At 43.1% G+C, this 20,833-nt stretch overlaps 1 protein-coding gene across 3 annotated transcripts in view; it reads left to right on the top strand.

Annotated features, from left to right (window-relative positions):
• The first annotated feature begins 8,258 nt into the window (after positions 1-8,258).
• Positions 8,259-20,833, top strand: part of FAM168A (family with sequence similarity 168, member A) — a 195,254-nt gene continuing 182,679 nt past the window's right edge. Inside the window, exon 1 of one of the 3 annotated variants that reach the window (XM_011996211.1) lies at positions 8,259-8,535. The gene's annotated coding sequence lies outside the window, so the exon portion shown is untranslated. The remainder of the gene's footprint in view (positions 8,536-20,833) is intronic. The other 2 variants (XM_011996212.1, XM_011996213.1) reach the window with 2 other exon arrangements.

The raw sequence follows: 20,833 nt of genomic DNA on the forward strand, positions 1-20,833 counted from the left end.
TTCACCGTGTTAGCCAGGATGGTCTCGATCTCCTGACCTCGTGATCCAGCCGTCTCGGCCTCCCAAAGTGCTGGGATTACAGGCTTGAGCCACTGCGCCCGGCCGCTTCCATTCTCACATAGCCTTCTCTTCTATGTCTCAGGCACAGAGCTTTCTCTTATGAAGACATCGGTCATTGGATTAGGGACCACCTAAATCTAGAAAGATCTCATCTCAAGATCCTTTCTTAATTACATCTACCTAGACCAACTCTGGGCCACAGAGATGCATCAGACCACCTTGGGCCCTACTTTCAAATGAGGTCGCATTCACAAATATGGGAGTTAAGACTTGGTCATATCTTTTGGGGAGACACAATTCAACTTACTACAATTGGTACTCTTTTTTTCCCCCCCAACTTTATGAACTTGAGGGATTTTATGTAAAGGATCCTGTTAGACTTAAACTCCAACCATTTCCCTCCAGATTATCTTCTGGTCTTTGTCAGTAACAATTCTCACTCTATCAACTCTTCATGACATGCAAAGCATCTGTTACCTTAGTTAACAATTTCATCTGCCCTAGGAGGTCTGCAAGGTTGGCTTTTTTTTGTTTGTTCATTTGTTTGAGATAGGGTCTTGCTCTGTCACTCAGACTGGAGTGCAGTGGTGTGAGCTTGGCTCACTGCAGCCTCAACCTTTCAGGCTCAAGCAATCCTTCCAGTTCAGTCTCCTGAGTAGCTGAGACTGCAGATGTGTACCACCACACCCAGCTAATTTTTGTATTTTTTTGTAGACATGGAGTCTCACTACATTGCCGAGGTTGGTCTCAAACTCCTGGGGCTTATGCAATCTGCCTGCCTCAGCCTCCCAAAGTGCTGGGGTTACAGGTGTGAGCCACTGCACCCGGCCAGGTTGGCCATTTTACAGATGTGGAAACAGGCACATCCAGGGCAGTGATTTGACAGAGGACACCTAGCTAGGAAGTGGCTGAGGCAGGAATTGAACCTAGAACATCAAGGCTCTTTCCTTGTATAGTTGCTGTTGTACAAGAGTTTCAGTGGCTGTAATCAGTTCACGCAGACTCATTTGTGACTTACTCTTGCCCTTAACTTTATTTAATGTGTACTTTTCCCTTGTCATTCTAATTGATTGTCTATATAGTCTATATACTTGTCATGTTAATTGATTGATTCATTAATTCAACCACCATTTATTGAATCCTTACCCTGTGAGAAGCTCTGAGCTGGACTGAACTCTGGGCCACAGAGGTGGATCAGACTACCTCAAGCCTCGTCCTTGGGGGCAGCATATAGACAATGATCACAGAATGTAAGCAGGGCTGTGGGAGCCCAGAGTGGACTTCTAATCTAGCCAGAGGTCAGCAGAGGTTTCCTGATGTCTGAATTAGGTCTTGAAGGATAAGCAGGATGCAATTTTATGCCTTTAATATTGGCTAATATAATTAAATATTAGGATGGGCATTTGATACTCATCTGTTGATATTAATGGTATGCTGTTAGCTTTCTAACACTCTGGCAAGCAGGCATAGCAGGTTTATATAACAGCCTTCAGCATAAATGGCAGTAACTTCCATTTGCCCAGCGTTGGGTCATTTACAAAACATTTTCACACTTCTCGTCTCATTTGCTGTGACTCATTTGCTGTGACAAAAAGCTCTTTGAGAGTGCTCTGTTTATATTCATGTGATTTCTCTTGTCTTAGCTAAACTGAAAAATTATATTTAATTTTCCAATCAGATCATTACAAAAGTTTTTAAATTAAATGAGATAACTTTGCAATTTATAATCATTCCAATTGCACTGAGGATTAAACCAAGACCTGGTTCGAATCCTAGTGTGGCCAATCCCTTCTTCTCTCCGGGTCTCAATTTCTTCTACTATAAAATGGACATGTGAGGGATGTTTAAGCTGAAAGATTTAACGAGATAATGGATCTTAGATGCCAGCATAATACCTGCTTCATTCAAGATCAGTTCTCCTAGCATGATCTCTAATGTTCATTTTCCTGTGATTCTAGAGCAATTCTTTTTTTTTTTTTTCAGATGGAGTTTTACTCTTGTCGCCCAGGCTGGAGTGCAATGGCACCATCTCAGCTCACTTCAACCTCCGCCTCCTGGGTTCAAGGGATTCTCCCGTCTCAGCCTCCCAAGTAGCTGGGATTACAGGCAAGTGCTACCAGCTAATTTTTGTATTTGTAGTAGAGATGGGATTTTGCCATGTTGGCCAGGCTAATCTCGAACTCCTGATCTCAAGTGATCCACCTGCCTCAGCCTCCGAAAGGGCTGGGATTAAAGGCATGAGCCACTGCGCCTGGCCTAGAGCAATTCTTAAAGTAAAGCCGACACATATGTGCCAAAGCTCCCAAAGAGATGCCTTGAAAGAGAGGTGGCAAAGAAGCATGTTAACACAGCTGGGAGAAAACCATTGCAAAGTACAAGTTAATCAGATAGTAACAGGCAAAGGATAGTGTTTTGACACTGTCATTTTGACTCCGAGTTTGTTTTGATTTGCAGAAAAAAATTACGGTAGAAATAATAAACACAAAATAAAACTGACAATGGCTAAAGCTACACATGGTGAAATTTACTATGGATAAAAAAGCAAACTGAATGATCTCATCTTTGTTGGTAACACTGCAATCTGCAAAGTTATTCCCTGGGAAAATTCTACTTAGAAATAATCAATACAAGATAAATCCAACAATGGTTCCAATTACTGTCAGGAAAAGGTGGACTTGGTAGAAATAATGACTAACAAAGACATTTCATTATAACAGACCAATAATAAGTAAAAATTGATAAAAATAAAATATAACTGTTGGGTGAATCAAATTTTTTTCTTGTAAAATTCATGAAGAATATATCCTTTTTTTTATTTTTATTTTTTAGAGACAGAGTCTTGCTCTGTCACCCAGGCTTGAGTGCTGTGGTGCGATCATGGCTTGCTGCAGCCTTAAAATCCTGGACTCAAGTGATCCTCTCGCCTCTGCCTCCTGATCAGCTAGAACTTACAGGTGCGTACCACCACACCCAGTCAGTTTTTCTATTTTATTTATTTATGTTTCTGAGATGAAGTCTCACTCTGTCATCCAGGCTGGAATGCAGTGGCACGATCTCTGCTCACTGCAGCCTCTGACGCCCGGGTTCAAGTGATTCTTGTGCCTCAGCCTCCTGAGTAGCGGGGACTACAGGCACGCACCACCACACCTGGCTAATTTTTTTGTATTTTTAGTAGAGACGGGTTTTTACCATGTTGGCCAGGGTGGTTTCGAACTTCTGACCTCAAGCGATCCACTCATCTCGGCCTGCCAAAATGCTAAAATTACAGGCGTGAGGCACCATGCCAAGCCCAATTTTTCTATTTTTTTAAGAGATAGGGTCTCACTATGTTGCCCAGGCTGGTCTTGAACTCCTGGCCTCAACGGATCCTTCGGTCTTGGCCTCCCAAAGTGCTGGGATTATTGGCATGAGCCACTGCAACAAGCTGCTAAATAATGTATCTTGACGCCGGGGGCAGTGGCTCACGCCTGTAATCCCAGCACTTTGGGAGGCCGAGGCAGGCGGATCACGAGGTCAGGAGATCGAGACCATCCTGGCTAACACGGTGAAACCCCGTCTCTACTAAAAATACAAAAAAATTAGCCGGGCGTGGTGGCAGGTGCCTGTAGTCCCAGCCACTCAGGAGGCTGAGGCAGGAGAATGGCATGAATCCGGGAGGCAGAGCTTACAGTGAGCTGAGACCGTGCCACTGCACTCCAGCCTGGGTGACAGAGTGAGACTCCGTTTCAAAAAAAAAAAAAAAGTTAGAAATCACTTAACTGTGCTATATCAAAAACTTATCCAGGAATTGAATTGGTTTCATAGAGTTAATTTCTTTAAAACTTTCATAAATTCATTAATGTTGATATAATTCAGACTTGAAAGTTTACATGTCATGATTTTGCAGTGATTTGGAGAGAGAATTCTCAAATGGTTGGATGAAGGGTTTGGACTGTAAGTGGTATTTTACAGTCTTTAAAGAACTTTCATACCCATTGTTTCATTGGATTCTCCTAATAACCTTATGAGGTGGCAGGGCAGGTGGATGTATTATAGAAACTGAGATTTCGAAAAGTTAAGGGACTTACTAAATGTCACCCATCATGTTTATGGCAAGTTCTTTTTTTTTTTTTTTTTGATACGGAGTCTCACTCTGTCGCCCAGGCTGGAGTGCAGTGGCTCCATCTCGGCTCACTGCAAGCTCCACCTCCTGGGTTCCCACTATTCTCCTGCCTCAGCCTCCTGAGTAGCTGGCACTACAGGCGCCCGCCACCACGCCTGGCTGTTTTTTTGTATTTTTAGTAGAGACGGGGTTTCACCATGTTAGCCAGGATGGTCTCGATCTCCTGACCTCGTGATCCGCCCGCCTCGGCCTCCCAAAGTACTGGGATTACAGGCGTGAGCCACCGCGCCCGCCCGGCAAGTTCTAATTTAGGATCTGATTCCCAGATTACCAGTCCAATAAGCTTCTCATATCTATTTATTCACCTAACTCAGATAATGCTTTACTTGCTGGATAGACCAAACTAGCCCATACTTTGTGCCACTAGGAGAAAGAAGTGGGGAAATGGAAGAGGAGAAGGCGGGGTTTAGAAGAGGGCAAGGTCTGGCCAGGTGCGGTGGCTCATGCCTGTAATCCCGGCACTTTGAGAGGCTGAGGTGGGCGGATCACGAGGTCAGGAGATCGAGACCATCCTGGCTGACACAGTGAAACTCCGTCTCTACTAAAAAAAAAAAATACAAAAAATTAGCCGGGTGTGATGGCGAATGCCTGTAGTCCCAGCTACTGGGGAGGCTGAGGCAGGAGAAAGTTGTGACCCCGGGAGGCGGAGCTTGTAGTGAGCCGAGATGGTGCCACTGCACTCCAGCCTGGGCGACAGAGCCAGACTCCATCTCAGGAAAAAAAAAAAAAAAAAAAAAAAAAAAGAACAGGGCAGGGTCAGTGTAACACTAAGGAAGAGACTTGTTTGTCACATAGCCAACATATGATAGGTATCTTTCTCATTATTCTCAGAAAAGGGAGAAGAGAGGCTGAGATTTTAAGGCTGGGAGAATAGGATGTAAAAGGAGATAGGCAGTTTGAAAAAGACAGTGCCTGATGTATTTGGGGAAAGTGAGTCCTGAGGAACAGGAGTCTGACTAGAGTGAGGTGGGGTGAAGCTAGAGAGGCTGTAGCAGGATGGGAAATAAGTCATCCTCTGAGCTAAGCAACCTGGGCTTTTTCCTGTAGGCCTGTAGTAGAGCTATAGTGTCCTGGTGGTTCTTACAGAACACCAAGGAATAAGGGCATATAAAATTGAAAATATCAAATCCTGCTGGGCGCAGTGGCTCATGCCTGTAATCTCAGTACTTTGGGAGGCCGAGGTGGGCAGATCACTTGAGTCCAGGAGTTTGACACCACCTTGAGCAACATGGTGAAACCCTGTCTCTGTAAGAAAAACAAAGAAAAAAGAAAAATTAGCTGGGCATGGTGGTGCCTGTAGTCCCCGCTACTTGGGAGGCTGAGGTGGGAGGATCACATGAGCCCAGGGAGACGCTGCTGCAGTAAGCCGTGATCATGCCACTGAACTCCAGCCTGGGCAACAGAGTGACTCTGTCTCAAAAAATGAAAAAAGAAAAGAAAACATCAAGTCAAACAGGGCTTAAAGGAAAAAAATTGTGAAATCAAAAATAATCTGATACTATGTTCTGTATTCTAGAAGAGCTGGACACAGGTGCCAGAAGAAGAGAAAAACTTTTTTAAAGTGAAAGACATATAGTTTTGTGTAGGCAGAGCTTCATAGGCCCTTTACAATAACTCGGTATCTCTCTCTTCACTTCCTCTCCCCACCGTGATCTCTGGCCAACAGATTAGAAACCACTGCTATAAGAATTCAGATAAGCCGGGAGCGGTGGCTCACACCTGTAATCCCAGCACTTTGGGAGGCCGAGGCGGGCAGATTACCTGAGGTCAGGAGTTCAAGACCAGCCTGGCCAACATGGTGAAACCCCGTCTCTACTAAAAATACAAAAAAAAAAAAAAAAAAAAAAAAATTAGATGGTGGCACATGCCTGTAATCCCAGCTACTCAGGAGGATGAGGCAGGAGAATTGCTTGAGCCTGGGAGACGGAGGTTGCAGTTAGCTGAGATTGCGCCGCTGTACTCCAGCCTGGCCGACAGAGCAAGACTCTGTCTCAAAAAAAAAAAAAAAAAAAAATAAAAAAAAAAAAAAAAAAAAAAGAATTCAGATACAAGGAAAATCAGTGTGTCTAAATATGTTCTAGGGAAGGTAGGACTTTGGCTTGAGTTTCGAGAATAAGAGAAAAGGAGAAAATGGGTGTGGAAAGACCAGAAAAGGAAAAATTTTGAGAAAGCGCATTGAAAATTGAGAAAATTCTCCCTTCTAACTTTATGAATTGGAAGTGACTACTATTATTTGTTTTAATAGTGTAACTATTAAAACCAGGCAGGCACAGTGCTGAAGCATGAATGAGGCAATGGGAAGTCATGGAAAGCATCTAGGCAGCAAAGAAAGGTTAGATTTGGAAATTATGTTTTGTGGAAGTAGTACAGCTTAAAAAATTGTCCAGGTGTAGTGTGGCTCACGCCTGTAATCTCAGCACTTTTGAGAGCTGAGGCAGGAGGGTCTCTTGAGGCCAGGAGTTTGAGACCAGCCTGGGCAATATAGTGACACGACGGTCTCTTACAATTAAAACAAAACAAAAAACAAAACAAAAGAAAACAAAAAACAGTTGTTAGGTGCTCCTTTTAAACAATTCAAACAATATGAAAATAAAAATTACAGCCGGGCACAGTGGCTCCTGCTTGTAATCCCAGCACTTTGGGAGGCTGAGGCGGGCGGGTCAGGAGGTCAGGAGATCGAGACCATCCTGGCCAACACAGTGAAACCCCATCTCTACTAAAAATACAAAAATTAGCTGGGCGTGGCGCGTGCCTGTAATCCCAGCTACTCAGGAGACTGAGGCAGGAGAATCGCTTGAAACCGAGAGGCGGAGGTTGCAGTGAGCCGCAATCCCCTCACTGTACTCCAGCCTGGCTATAGATCCAGACTCTGTCTTAAAAAACAAAAAAAACCTACGTGCAATCTGACACCCTTTCCCCCAAGATAATCATTGCTAATATTTTGGCGAACCTCTTTCCTGAAATCTCTCCATGCTTATAGAATATTGTGTCAAACTTCACATAAATGTACCCGTGTAGACATGCCGTTCTGTAATCAGTTTTTTTCCCTGAAGAATAAATTGTGAATAGCTTTTCATATCAATAGATTTATATCATCATTTTAAATGGCTCCTTAGTGTTGCATTGTATGTATATGTCACGCCTTATTTAAGCAGCACCCTATTGATGAACATTTACTCCCCCCATAATTAACTACGTCATATAACAACTTTGTGCATTCATCTTTTCGAAATTGTTCGATTATTTTTTAAGGTAAATTCTTGAAAGTAATGGAGCTGGGTCAAGAAGTATGCGCTTTGTCGTTTGGATTCAAGTTGCCGAATCGTCCTCAAATTTGCAGGGAGACCAGCGAGGAAGCTCCGGCATTAGTTCTGGTGAAAGACAACTGAAACAGAGATGGCGAGGGAAGAACAGAATTACAGGTGATCTAGCCCATCAAGGCCCATCCTCGGTGGGCTGGCATATTCCTTCCCTTTGCCTCTCTTTCACTTCTTTTTCTTAACATGGAGGAAGAACCGAGAACTGCATCTCCCAGCATTTCGCAGGGACCACACTCCCTGGGAACTGTAGTGCCGGGTCTGAGAAGGGTCCGGAAGGAGAACAGGAAGCTGAGAGGCATGCTGGGAGGTGTAGTCGAGAGAGAGAGAGAAAGAGAGAGAGAGAGAGCAAGAGCGAGAGAAAGCGCGAGCGAGAGAGAGAGAGCGAGAGAGAGCGAGAGAGAGAGAGTGTGTGTGTGTGTGTGTCTATGCAAAGAGGATGGAGACGTTGCGAGTACGGCCCCTTGGGGATGGGGCCTCGGGCGACCTGACTTTCCTCACAGGTGGTCTTTGAGTCTACAGAGTCTGCCAGCGGATGGTTGGCTTTATTCCATTGTGCGTGACCGGAGAGGGCGCGGCCCCTCTGCACCGGGCTGGCGGCGGGAGGCTCAGGCCGCGCGCGGGCTAAAGCAGGGCATGCCGGGAGTTGTGGTCCCGGCGCTCTGAGGCTGTGGGACGTGTCGCGGCGCCGCGCCGGCTCCTCCTTCCCTGCCCTTCTCAGCGGTCCCCCGCCTCCTCCCTCCGCCTCCTCCTCCCTCGCCCGCAGTCGAGCGTCCCCTCCCCCAACCCGTCGGGCTCCTCGGCTGCTACTGCAGAGGATTCAGAGCCGAGTCGCTGAGGAGGAGGAGGCTCCGGTCCCCGCGCGCCATCCGCCACCCTACTGGACACGGGCGAGGGAGCGAGAGCGTCGCCGCCGTAGCCTCCGGAGAAGACAAGGGCATCGCCGCCTCAGCCGCCGCCGCCGCCGCCGCCGTTTTCGCCTGCAGCTGCTCACCGGTGAGGAGACTCCCCCCGCCACCCGGTCCGCTGGTCCTGAGCCTGGGCCGGTGGCGCTGGCGAGAATGAGAGTGGGGGCTGCGGAGCCCCCGTGCAGGTGGTGGGGAGGGGGTTCAGGTCGCGATGGAACGGCGGGCTGGTGGGGGAGACTTGTCCAGGCGCTGGCTGGGGGTGGGGTGAGGGTGGGACCCAAGCAGGTTGGGGGGCGGGCGACCAGGGAGGAGGACTTTTGATGGAGAATAACACAACCTGGGACAGGAGAGTGGGGTGGGGGCGCCAGGTTGGAATTCGGGATGGTCTTGGGGCGAGGTGGAAGATGAGACTAGGGTGGGATGGCTTTTAATGGGGGAGGGGACTGAATGAGGGTGGTGATTTGGGTTTGGCCTGGAGCAGTTGACAGCTTGGGATCTGAGCTGGGGTGAGGGGTAGGGGAATGATTTCAACGGAGAGTGAGTGGCATGTACAGGGCTGGACAGGACCCTGCGGAGTGTTAATTCAGGAGGGTGGAATTTGGGGTAGACCTGGGGCAGGATGATGGAGGTGGCAGGAGTTGGGGGTGAGGGGCTTGGCATGGGTTGAGACCTGAGCTTGAAGTGGGTGTTTGTCATCTGGGGCTGGTGGAATTTGTGGAGACTTACGGAATAGCATGGGTTAGGATAGAGCAGAGGAGTGCAATTTGGGGGTTTCCTGGGGTGGGCTGATGGAGGTTGGAATAGGAGTTGGTGGAGGTGAAACATTCAGTGAGGGGAGTGTGATGGTGAGCTGGCAGGAAGGGGTCACATTGGAAGTCAGGCCCAAAATGGGAGGACAGGGATGGAAATAGAGTGTGGGGCGCAGTGGGTTGGATTTAGGGTGATCTTACAATCACTGGAAAGGGCATGGTGGCTCCTTGGTTGCAGGGTCAAGGCAGAGGGCACATAAAACATCACTGGGCTGCATTCATTGAAAGGATAGCGGCAGGGGTGAGCAAAGTTGGGGGATGGTATCTTGAAGAAAATGTCCCTTGGCCAAAGTGGCAGAGGGAGTTTTGGAGAAGGACTTTCGGAGATGAGCTGGTAGGCCTGGGGAGGTGGTTGCTGATGGTGAGGTGGCACAGGGGAAATTTAAGGAATGGGAGACCTGGAGTTGTTGGTATGGATGGGGCAGAGAGGATGGAGAGGGACAGTCAGCTGTGCTGGAGAAGGGGGTGGAAATGGGTTGGATTATTTTGGAGATGAAGAATTGGGATGGCCTCCAAGAGACACATGAGGGTTAAGGGTTGGAATACTTAAATGGACAGCCTTGGTGGCTGTGGTTGGGGGAGAGGCAGTAAGCCTGTTAGAGGGGACTTTGCAGGGGACACAGAAGAGAACATCTCATTCTTAGGGGCCATTTTAATCTGTTCAGTTGATCTTTTTGTTTGTTTTATTTATATTAGTATAATTTGGAAGTCAAGTCAGCCCAAAGGGTAAAGTTGAAAGGGGATTTAGTTAAGGTAGAATTAAGGAGGGGAGGGTGTCTTCTGTTATTTGTATATCATAAAAAGTAAGTTGGGGGAAAAGGAGCATACTTCCAAACTAAAGGTGGGAGAAGATAAACTGGAATGTAGTAGATATCTTTCTATATAATATTTCTGCCTTTTCCTTTCCCCTCTCCTCCTGGTGCATTTAAAAACTATACCTGGAATTTGAAATTTAAATAGATTTGATGAGCTTGAGATAGTTAAGGATGCATTTCTTGCTTGAGAACTAATGAGTAAGCCTGAAAAATATGAGACTGAATTTATTTTGTAGGTAGGCAACATGCACATAGGCAAAAAGAGCTTGGGTCTTTTTTATCCCCTTTTTAAATTGATTGCTTGAAGACGCCATTTGTTAGTGTCCTGGTTTGCAAGGCAATTAGGCCCATCATTGTATTGCAGGCTAATAATCCTGAGATGAGTCTTGGCACCACTGCTTTATGTAAACAGAGAGAAGACAGGAAATATGGAAATGTCATAAATATTCATTGGTGAGATGGTTTGGTACTGATGGAGTTTTTCATATGATTGTCTTTTGACATTTATAAGATTGAAAATAATTGGACTCTATTTCTAAAGATTGAATTTTCTTCCAAAGGAATTCAGGTGATCAGAATTCTGTCAGATGTGAATAAATAAAGCATATTGAGTCATTTTTATTTTATTTTTTAGAGAATGATGTTGATGTAGGTACATTGTATTAACTACAGAAACAATATCTCCATCTATTCATCAGAAATTTGATTTAAACCTTAGTGATATGCTCATTCTTAGGGCAGAATGGTGATAATGGAAGGAACGCAGGAGTGTAAATGGAGGGAACATCATTAGATAAACAGTTTTCTGGACCTAATTGCATTAACTGTTATAATATGTTAAACATAAAGTGGCTGTTGATTAGAGCTCAGACTGAAAAAAAATGAGGAGGGATGTAAAGTAGATAAAATTGGCACCATTGGGATTGAAATAATTCTTTTTATTTTTGTTTAAGCTGCAGAGTTTAACTCGCAAACAAACCATTTTCCTTGGCTTTCACAATTGAGCATATAAAAATACCATTTAGAATCTTTTTTTTTTTTTTAGCTCCAAAATGGGCAGAATGATGGAAAGTTGGACTTATCCTTTGAATTGAAAGTGTTTTGTAATGAGGAAGCTTTCTGTATTATAATAGAAATCAGGTTTGAGCAGTTACCTGTAATTCAATGAGACTGTAATCTAATGCAAGCATTTCCCTCATAACTTTACTCTGGGGTCTAGACATTGTTTTTGCAGATCTGCGGGCTTGGTCTAGAGGCGGGATGTTTATATTAAAGCCCTAGCTTTTGAGAGCCCAACATGAAAAGTAATTGCCTGGAAGAAATGTGTTGGTGGATTTTTTTTTCCAAAGCCATGGTCACTTGTGTAGTAGTAATGTGTTTTTGTATCTTTACCTCATTTGATCCTCCAGATATCTTGGTGAGAAGAGAGCAGATGGAGGTATTGGTAAACAGAAGCCTTGGTGGAATGAATAGCCTGTGAGTTGAGGAGTTGAGTCCTGGATTCAAATCCCGGTTCTACTACTTGAAAGCTGAGTGATTTCAATCAAGTCATTAAAAACCTTGATTTTTATCACCAAAGTGCTGACCAAAGTGCTGGCTGCCAGCACTTTGGGAGGCTGAGGTGGGTGGATCACTTGAGGTCAGGAGTTCGAGACCAGCCTGGCCAACATGGTGAAACCCCATCTCTACTGAAAATACAAAAATTAGCCAGGCATAGTAGGTGCCTGTAATCCCAGCTACTCGGGAGGCTGAGGCAGGAGAATTGCTAGAACAGGGGAGGTGGGCAGTGAGCCATGATCACGCCATTGTACTCCAGCCTGGGCAACAAGAGTGAAACTCTGTCTTGAAAAAAACAAAACAAAACAAAACCCTTTCATATTTAGTGGTAATGGCCGCAAAACATTGTGAACATAATTAATACCACTGAATTGTACACTTAAATTTGGTTAAAAAGGTAAAAATACACAAAAAAACCTCAGAAACCAAAAAAACTGGCCAGGCACAGTGGTTCACGCCCATGATCCCAGACTTTGGGAGGCTGAGCTGGGCGGATTGCTTGAGCCTAGGAGTTCGAGACCGGTGAGGGCAACATAGGGAGACCCGTCTCTACAAAAAAAAAAAAAAAAAATTAGCTGGGTGTGGTAGCCTACGCTTGTAATCTCAGACACTCAGGAGGGAGGTGGGAGGATTGCTTGAGCCAGGGAGGTCAAGGCTGTAGTGAGCCATGATCATGCTTCTCTGCACTCCAGTCTGGGTTACAGAGTGAGACCCTGTCACACAATCAAACTTTCGTACTTTACAAGGCTGTCAAGGAGAACAAACCAGTTCATGTCCTGAAAACACTGTACATATATGAAATATCTGTTCACTATTTATTTAATGAATGTCTGCTAAGTGCCAGGGGAAATAAAAATGAACAGAAAGTAGTTGTCAAGGAGCTTTTAGTGTCGTGGGAAAGACAGACAAATTAAATATGGTGAGAAAAATGAGGCAAAATGAATGCTATGGTTAAATGTGGGTTTTGAAGTCTGCCTACCACTTAACTATTAGCTGTGTGACATTGGGCACAATGGGCTCATCTGTAAAGTGGGGATAATAGAATTAATATCATAGGATTGTTTTGAGGATTAAATAAGATAATCAATGGAAAGCATTTAACACAGTATGTTTTTTAGTACACATTAAAATAATATTAGTTGTTGCCTTTATTGTTAGAAAGATTGGCAGAGGCTAGAATGAATAGCCTTGTATGCCCTACCAATGAGTTCTTAGTATTGTGGTATATATTAATGAGGTATTATTTTGTATTATGATCTCATACATTTTTGCATGTGTACAGTCTGGGAAGTTTAAACAGTTCTTTAAATACCAAAGTCCTAAACAGATGTTAGCTGTTAGCTTCCTCATTAATGAAATAAGAAGAAAAATTATGCTTTGAGAGGTTAAATGACTTGTTTAAGGTTACACAAGTCAGTGGAAAAGTCTGGGTTACAGCCCCCAAATTCTAATTTGTCAACCCCATTTATATCTTTTTTAAAATTGTAAAATATGTCATATGTATAAAAGTATATTTAACATAAACCCACAACTTAAAGAATAACAAATTGAAGACTTTTCTGCTTGCTACCCAGCTTAACAAAAAGGAGATTTCTAGTACCTTTAAAGCCTCTTGTGAGGTTCTACTTGATTGAGTCTCCTACCTTCTCTCTCCCTCAGAGGTAAACAGTTTGCTAAATTTTATGTGAATCATTTCTTTGCTTTTCTTCATACTTTTACCAAATATGTGCATATCCCTAAACCATATATTTTTTACCTTTGCGACTTTTTATAAATAGAATTATAGGATAAATATTGACTTGCTTTATTCTTATTTATTCTTATTTTTTAACTTTTAAAAAAGCTTTATTTCTTCCACCATTAAATAATGTATGCTCATGATAGAAACTAAAAATTACAAAAAGTAAAAAGAAGCAAAAGTATTGTTTTTAGTCCCATTACCCAGTAACACTTTTTTTTTGTTTGTTTTTTTGTAGAGACAAGGTCTCATTATGTTGTCCTGGTCAAGTGATCCTCCTGCCTCGGCCTCCCAAAGTGCTTACAAATGCAGGCATGTGGCACCATGCCTGGCTGACAAATGCTTTTTGTAGAAAATATTTTGTGCCACATATGGCCTCTTGTTGTTCTTTCTCCTCCCTTCCACTCCCCTTCCCTTTTGTCTCCCCGTCTCCCTCCCTGTTCTTCTCCTTCCCCAAGCCCCTCCTCTTGCTTCTCCCCAGTCTTTCTTCTCCCTCCCCTTCTCTTTCTCCTCCTTTTACGTGGTTTTAAGAATGTAAAAACTCACAGGCCATACAAAAATAGGCCATGGGCGGGCCATAGCTTGCCGACCCGTGGTATGTTAACAGAAATCAACTCAAAGTTGTAAAATATTGAAGAGCAAAGAGACTAAACCAAGTTCATATTTCTTGCTTTATTTTGTTAAATTTAGTTCCTTGGACAGTTATGCATATCTTTAGTGTTGAAAACAATGGTATAGAATTTTTTTGTCAAATTATGTTTATCTGAAAGTTTAACATTTTATTAAATGAGCCATTATTTTCTGTATGAAGACACTGAGGAAACCTCAGTTTATAAAGTTCCAGCACAACTCCTCCTCCTGCCGTTTAGGCAGGTGTCTGGGTCCTTTCAGAGTATGCCTATTTTATGATGATACAGGTTGTGCTTTTTCTTAGATATAGACGTTTTGGAGGAACCCTGAGATGATATATTTTTCACAGTAAACTTCAATCCCTGGCTGACTTGAGATTATGATCTTGATTTGCCTTCTGATCATGTCCCTCAAGCTTGATAATTTCTGCTAACTTGTATTTCTTTTCTAGCCTCTGTTTTATAATTTTTCTAAGTATTTTAGTTTTCTAATATGTCTTCCTCTATCTTTTCTTTTGTGTTGATAGCAAATGTCTCTATCAGTAAATAATAGCTATGCTACTTATACTTATGCAAGTATAATGGTACTATTTTATTTGATATATAGTTCTTAGGTTGGTCATGTGGCATTGTTTTCATTTTAAGGATGAAGAAATTAAGACTCTAAGAGGGTAGCTGGGTTCAGTGGCTCACACCTGTAATCCCAGCACGTTGGGAGGCCAAGGTGGAAGGATCGCTTGAGCCCAGGAGTTCAAGACCGATCTGACCAACATAGTGAGATCCAGTCTCTAGCTGGATGTGGTGGCATGCACCTGTGTTCCTAGCTATTTTGGAGGCTGAGGTGGGAGGATCACTTGAGCCCAGGAATTTGAGGCTACAGTGAGCTATGGTCACACCACTGCTCTCTAGCATGGGCAAGACTATGTTTCAATAAATAAATGAATAAAAAGATTCAAAAGAGTAATTTGTCTTAGGCCTTAAGACAAGTAGGGAATTAGTAGGGAAAGACAAAAGGTACCTAACATTTGAGTATCTATGGCAGGCAGTATTCTGGGTGCTTTCTTTTCTTTATAGATAGAATTTAATCCTCACATTTCTACTGTATAAGGAATTGTGACCATTTCACAGAAGAAGAAATGGAAGCAACTGAGGCATATAATGATTAACTAGTTTGCATTTATTTACATAGCTAGTAAGAGAAGAAAAACTCATATTTAAAAACCTGATCTGCCTGGCTCCAGAGCCATTGTTCTTTTTGTTGTACTGCATATAAATCTTCCTGGTTTTAAGCTGTTAAATCAGTAGTCTTCTTCCTTTTTTTTTTTTTTTTGAGACAGAGTCTCGCTTTGTCTCCCAGCCTGGAGTGCAGTGGTGCGATCTCCGCTCACTGCAACCCCTCTTCCTCCCAGGTTCAAGCGATTCTCCTGCCTTATCCTCTTGAGTAGCTAGGACCACAGGCGCGTGCCACCATGCCTGGCTAATTGTTTGTATTTTTGGTAGAGATGGGATTTCACCATGTTGGCCAGGCTGGTCTCGAACCCCTGACCTCAGATGATCTGCTTGCCTCAGCTTCCCAAAGTGCTGGGATTACAAGCATGAGCCTGCGCCCAGCCTAAATCAGTAGTCTTCAACCTTCTTAGGGTAGTATCTGGCTACTCTTTAGAATCACCTGAGGATCTGTTTAAAAAAAAAGACGTGTCAGTTCTACTCTGGACCAGTGTGAACAAAACTTCTGTAGGTGAACATAAGGCAGTTGTGTGTATATTTATATAGAAAATATAAATTAAAAATAAATTATATTTAGGTACATAGAAAAAAATGCACAAAATGTATAACCAGCATTCGGATCAAGAAAGGGACATTATCCCCTCCTCCAAGGAAACCAACAACTTCCAGTACTGTAGATTATTTTCACCTGTTTATGACATTTCATAGGTATGACTGGCTTTTCCTATATAACATACTTGTGAGATTCATTTATGTTCTTGTATGTAGGTATAGTGTGTTCTTGCTTATTGCTATGTAACAACAGTTCTCAAACATTTTGGTGTCTTCATATTCATATTTATTGACGACTCCAAAGAACTTTTGCTTGCAGTAGCGCAGTCATGGCTCACTGCAGTCTTGACCTACTAGCCTGAAGCGACCCTTCACCCTCAGCCTCCTAAGTAGCTGGGACTACAGGCATGTGCCACTATGCCTGGTTATTTTAAAATTTTTTTGTAGAGACAGGATCTTGCTCTGTTGCCCTGGCTGGTCTCGAACTCCTAGGCTCAAGCAATTTTTCTGCCTCAGCCTCCCAAAGTACTGGGATTACAGGCGTGAGCTACTGCCCTCAGCTGTGTTAGCATATTCTAATGAAAATAAGTATATTATTCTAAATGGAAAAAATTAGAATAATATTTTACATTTTTAAAAATCTCTGGTATCTTATTGAATCTCCCTCTGCATTCAATCTGTTGCAGTTTGTTGTTTTGCATGGAATATAAAGAAAATTCAGTCCCGCATAGATAGGTAATTGGAAAAAGGAGGGATTTTTTTTTTTTTTTTCTTTTAAGAGAGTTTTGCTTTTGTTGCCTAGGCTGGAGTGCAATGGCACGATCTCAGCTCACCGCAGCCTCTGCCTGCTGAGTTCAAGCGATTCTCCTGCCTGAACCTCCCAAGTAGCTGGGACTATAGGCATGCACCACCACGCCTGGCTAATTTTTGTATTTATAGTGGGGGGGGGGGGTTTCACCATCTTGCCCAGGCTGGTCTCGAACTCGTGACCTCATGATCCACCCATCTAGGCCTCCCAAAGTGCTGGGATTACAGCTGTGAGCCACCGCGCCCAGCCAGAAGGAGGAATGTTTTTATGTAATTGTGGATATTCCTCTTTGATACTACACCAGTCATGTCCAGCCCTTTGAATGTGAGAACTTTTTTGCTTATCTGTGGTGGATATCATGAAAATTATACACACTTTTTTTCCTTTCCTTTTCTTTTCTTTTTTTTTTAAGCTTATCAGCTGTTGTTAGTGTTGGTGTGTGTTATGTGAGGCCCAAGTCAATTTTTCTTCCAGTGTAACCCAGGGAAGCCAAAAGGTTGGACACCCGTGTTACACCAAAACTTGACAATTGGTAGTTTGTTAAAGTTCATTGCCGTGTACAGTCTGAACCATATCACTGAGCTTTCATGCTCTGTTACATTAAAATCCATTGGTCTGTTTTTTTCTTTATTATTTTTTAATTTGCTTATTTCTCCAAGAAAAACCATTGGTCTGTTATGTACTTTAAATAGATCTTTTATTCATGCATAATTTTTGTAGCATTATGCATTGGTCAGTTGGAAAATATTGGTTCATTGAGTATCTTAGTCTGCTCAGGCTGCCATAACAAAATGCCATAGAATGGGTGGTTTAAACAACAAAAATTTATTTTCTCTCAGTGCTGCAGGCTAGAAAGAAGTCCAAGATCATTGTTCCAGCATGGTCAGTTTTTAGTTAGGGCTCTCTTACTGGCATCTAGATGGCCACCTTCTCGACGTTTCCTCACATGGTGGATTGGAGAGGGAGAAGAGAGAGAGAGAGAATAAGTGCGAGTGAACAGGCAAGGTCTCTGGTGTCTCTTTTTAAAGGCACTAATCCCATCATGGCAGCCCCACCCTCATGACCTCATCTAAACCTAATTATAAATCATCTAAACCTAATTATCTCCCAAAGGATCCATTTCCAGATACTATCACATTGAGGAAAAGGGCTTCAATTTATGAATTTTGGGGGGAGGCAATTCAATCTATATTACTGAGTTATGTGGAGCTTCTTTTTTGAGACCAGGTTTCACACTGGAGTGCAGTGGTGCATTCACGACTCACTTTGGCCTCAACTTCCTGGGCTCACGTGATCATGTAATCCTGCCACCTCAGCTCCCCGAGTAGCTGAGACTTCTGGTGCAGGCCACCGTGTCCTGCTAATTTTTGTATTTTTTCGTAGAGATGGGATTTCACTGTGTTGCGCAGGCTGGTCCCCAACTCCTGGGCACAAGTGGTCCCCCTGCCTCAGCCTCCCAAAGTGCTGGAATTACACTTGTGGGCCACCGCGCCTGGCCATGTGCAGATCTGAATTGTATAATGTTTAAGAACCCACATTTGTTAATATCACCACTCATCTCATCAGACAAGTCTTTTCTAATTTTCACTTGAAAGCTCAAATTTTATCATTGGCAACCAATACTGATAGTTGTTTTCGTTGAAGTGACAGTCTCACATTGTTCATTTTCAAAAAATTGTCTGCCAGACATCCAAGTCTGAATAATCATAATTTTTCTGCCAGTCGTTTTTTTCAAGTAAAAATGGTGTTTATGAAAAGAAGCAGCTAGTACAGCTTGCAACTCAATTGCACAAGTGCTTTAGTGCTTTTCTTTGAGACAATTCTTGTACCTTAATATGCAGCAGAAATGCTTTGTGTGAGGCTGGGTGTGGTGGCTCACGTTGTAATCCCAGCACTTTGGGAGGCCAAGGCAGTTGGATCTCCTGAGGTCAAGAGTTTGAGACTAGCCTGGCTAACATGGTGAAACCCCGTCTCTACTAAAAATACAAAAATTAGCTGGGCGTGGTGGCTTACACCTGTAATCCCAGCTACTCAGGAGGCTGAGGCAGCAGAATCTCTTGAACTGGGGAGGCAGAGGTTGCAGTGATCCGAGATTGCGCCACTGTCCTCCAGCCTGGGCGACAGAGCTAGACTCCATCTCAAAAAAAAAAAAATAAATAAATAAAAAAGGAATGCTTTATGTGTACATTCCATTTTTCCATTTCTTCACACAATGTGAAACAGATGTATAATTAGGATTAAGATTTAGTAAAATTAATACTTTTTTTTTGAGATGGAGTTTTGCTGTGTTGGCCAGGCTGGTCTTGAACTCCTGGCATCAAGTGCTCCTCCTGCCTCAGCTTCTCCAGTAGCTGGGACTACAGCTCTGCACCACTGTGCCTGGCTATAATTAATAGTTTTTACGACTTCAAGGACATTTTTTTTTTTTTTTTTTTTTGGATGGAGTCTCACTTTGTCACCCCAGCTGGAGTGCAATGGTGCAATCTGGGCTCACTGCAACCTCCGACTCCTGAGTTCAAGCTATTCTCCTGCCTCAGTCACCCAAGTAGCTGGGATTACAGGCGCCTGAAACCATGCCTGGCTAATTTTTGTATTTTTAGTAGAAATGGGGTTTTTGCCACGTTGGCCAAGCTGGTCTCGAACTCCTGACTTCAGGTGATCCACCCACGGCCTCCCAAAATGCTGGGATTATAGGTGTGAGCCATTGCGTCCAGCAAGAACATTCTTTAATGAAACTGAAACTTAAGTTTTTTTTTTTTTTTAACATGTCCGTGAAGAATGCAATGACACTATTACAGTTTGGTGTCACTGCCTTGATTCAGTATAGGATGATATATTTTTATTTGTTGATATGATTCTGTTTCTAGGCTTTACTTATTTCTTATTGGGGGAATAGCTGATGTTGTCAAACCTTTACTAAAAATACTGTTTTGAAAGCCAATGTGAATGCAATTTTTTCTTTGCCTTAGTAGAATAAAAAACCTTTAGAATTGAACAGTTTCACAACTTTGTCAAGATGTTAGAAAATTAATTGGGCTTGGTGCTTACTTTTCTCCACGTTGTGGTTAAGGAAGGGTGTGAAGTGGCTTTTAGAGAACTATCCATAGCTATGCATAAGAGTGATTTTTGAGGTATATTAGGTCTCCCTACCCTTAGCCTGGTACATTTACAATAGAAAAAGACGAAGGTACAGATGAAGTCGTAGGCAAATAATCTTGTATAATGACTTCGGTTTTTCACTGTGATTGGACAGAGGAGAATGGAGAAAGAAGTAGTCTAGATAAGTCATAGTGCTAAACATTGTTTTATCTTCCAGTTAACACCCCTGTATAGCCTGGAACCTTTGTTCTGGGGGTAGGAAATAACATTCATTGTGTACCGACATTGTGCTAGGCCTTGTTATCTTACTTAAACCTGACAATTTTTCTGTGTGTATGTGGCCATATTTTTTAGTTTTAGACATTTAAAAAAATGATGATGATGATTTTTTATTTTTTTTGAGATGGAGTCTTGCTATTGCCCAGGCTGGTCTTGAACTCCTGGACTCAAGTGATCATCCTGCCTCAGCTTCCTGCATGGCTGGGACTACAGGTGTATGTCATTGCACCCTGCTGTGGTGGTCATAATTATTTTATGTGTAAGAAAACAGAGGCTCAGAGATGTTGAGCCTATGCAAGCCCATCAGTGGCTAGGGTGGGATTTAATCCCCAGACTTTTCTGCCTCCAAAACCTATGAGTGCTTTTTCCTATGTGACATACTGCCTTCCAGAGACAGTGTCTCACTGATTATTTGTATATCCTTGATGCTTGAAACCTAGCAGGGGCTTAGTACATTTCTGTGGAGTAATTGAGAACAGTGCTAAGTGAGTGAACCAGTTTTCACAGAGCAGGATGTAACTCACCCACTCTGAGCTAATGTGCATGTTGGTACTACAAAGTATAGAGTTATGCAGTGATTTTGTACACTAGTATCTGGTCATGGTTTGTTGCTATAGGGAAAGGGTCAATCTCCTTTTTTTGTTTTTTTTGTTTTCTTTTGAGACAGAGTCTCACCTTGTCACCCAGGCTGGAGTGCAGTGGCATGGTCTTGGCTCACTGCAGCCTCTGCCTCCTGGGTTCCAGTGATTCTCCTGACTCAGCCTCCCTAGTAGCTGGGATTACAGGCACGCACCACCATGCTCAGGTAATTTTTGTATTTTTAGCAGTGATGGGGTTTCACCACGTTGGTCAGGCTGGTCTTAAACTCCTGAT

The sequence above is a fragment of the Mandrillus leucophaeus genome, unplaced genomic scaffold (assembly GCF_000951045.1).
Source record: "Mandrillus leucophaeus isolate KB7577 unplaced genomic scaffold, Mleu.le_1.0 Scaffold504, whole genome shotgun sequence".
Classification (NCBI taxonomy): Eukaryota; Metazoa; Chordata; class Mammalia; order Primates; family Cercopithecidae; genus Mandrillus; species Mandrillus leucophaeus.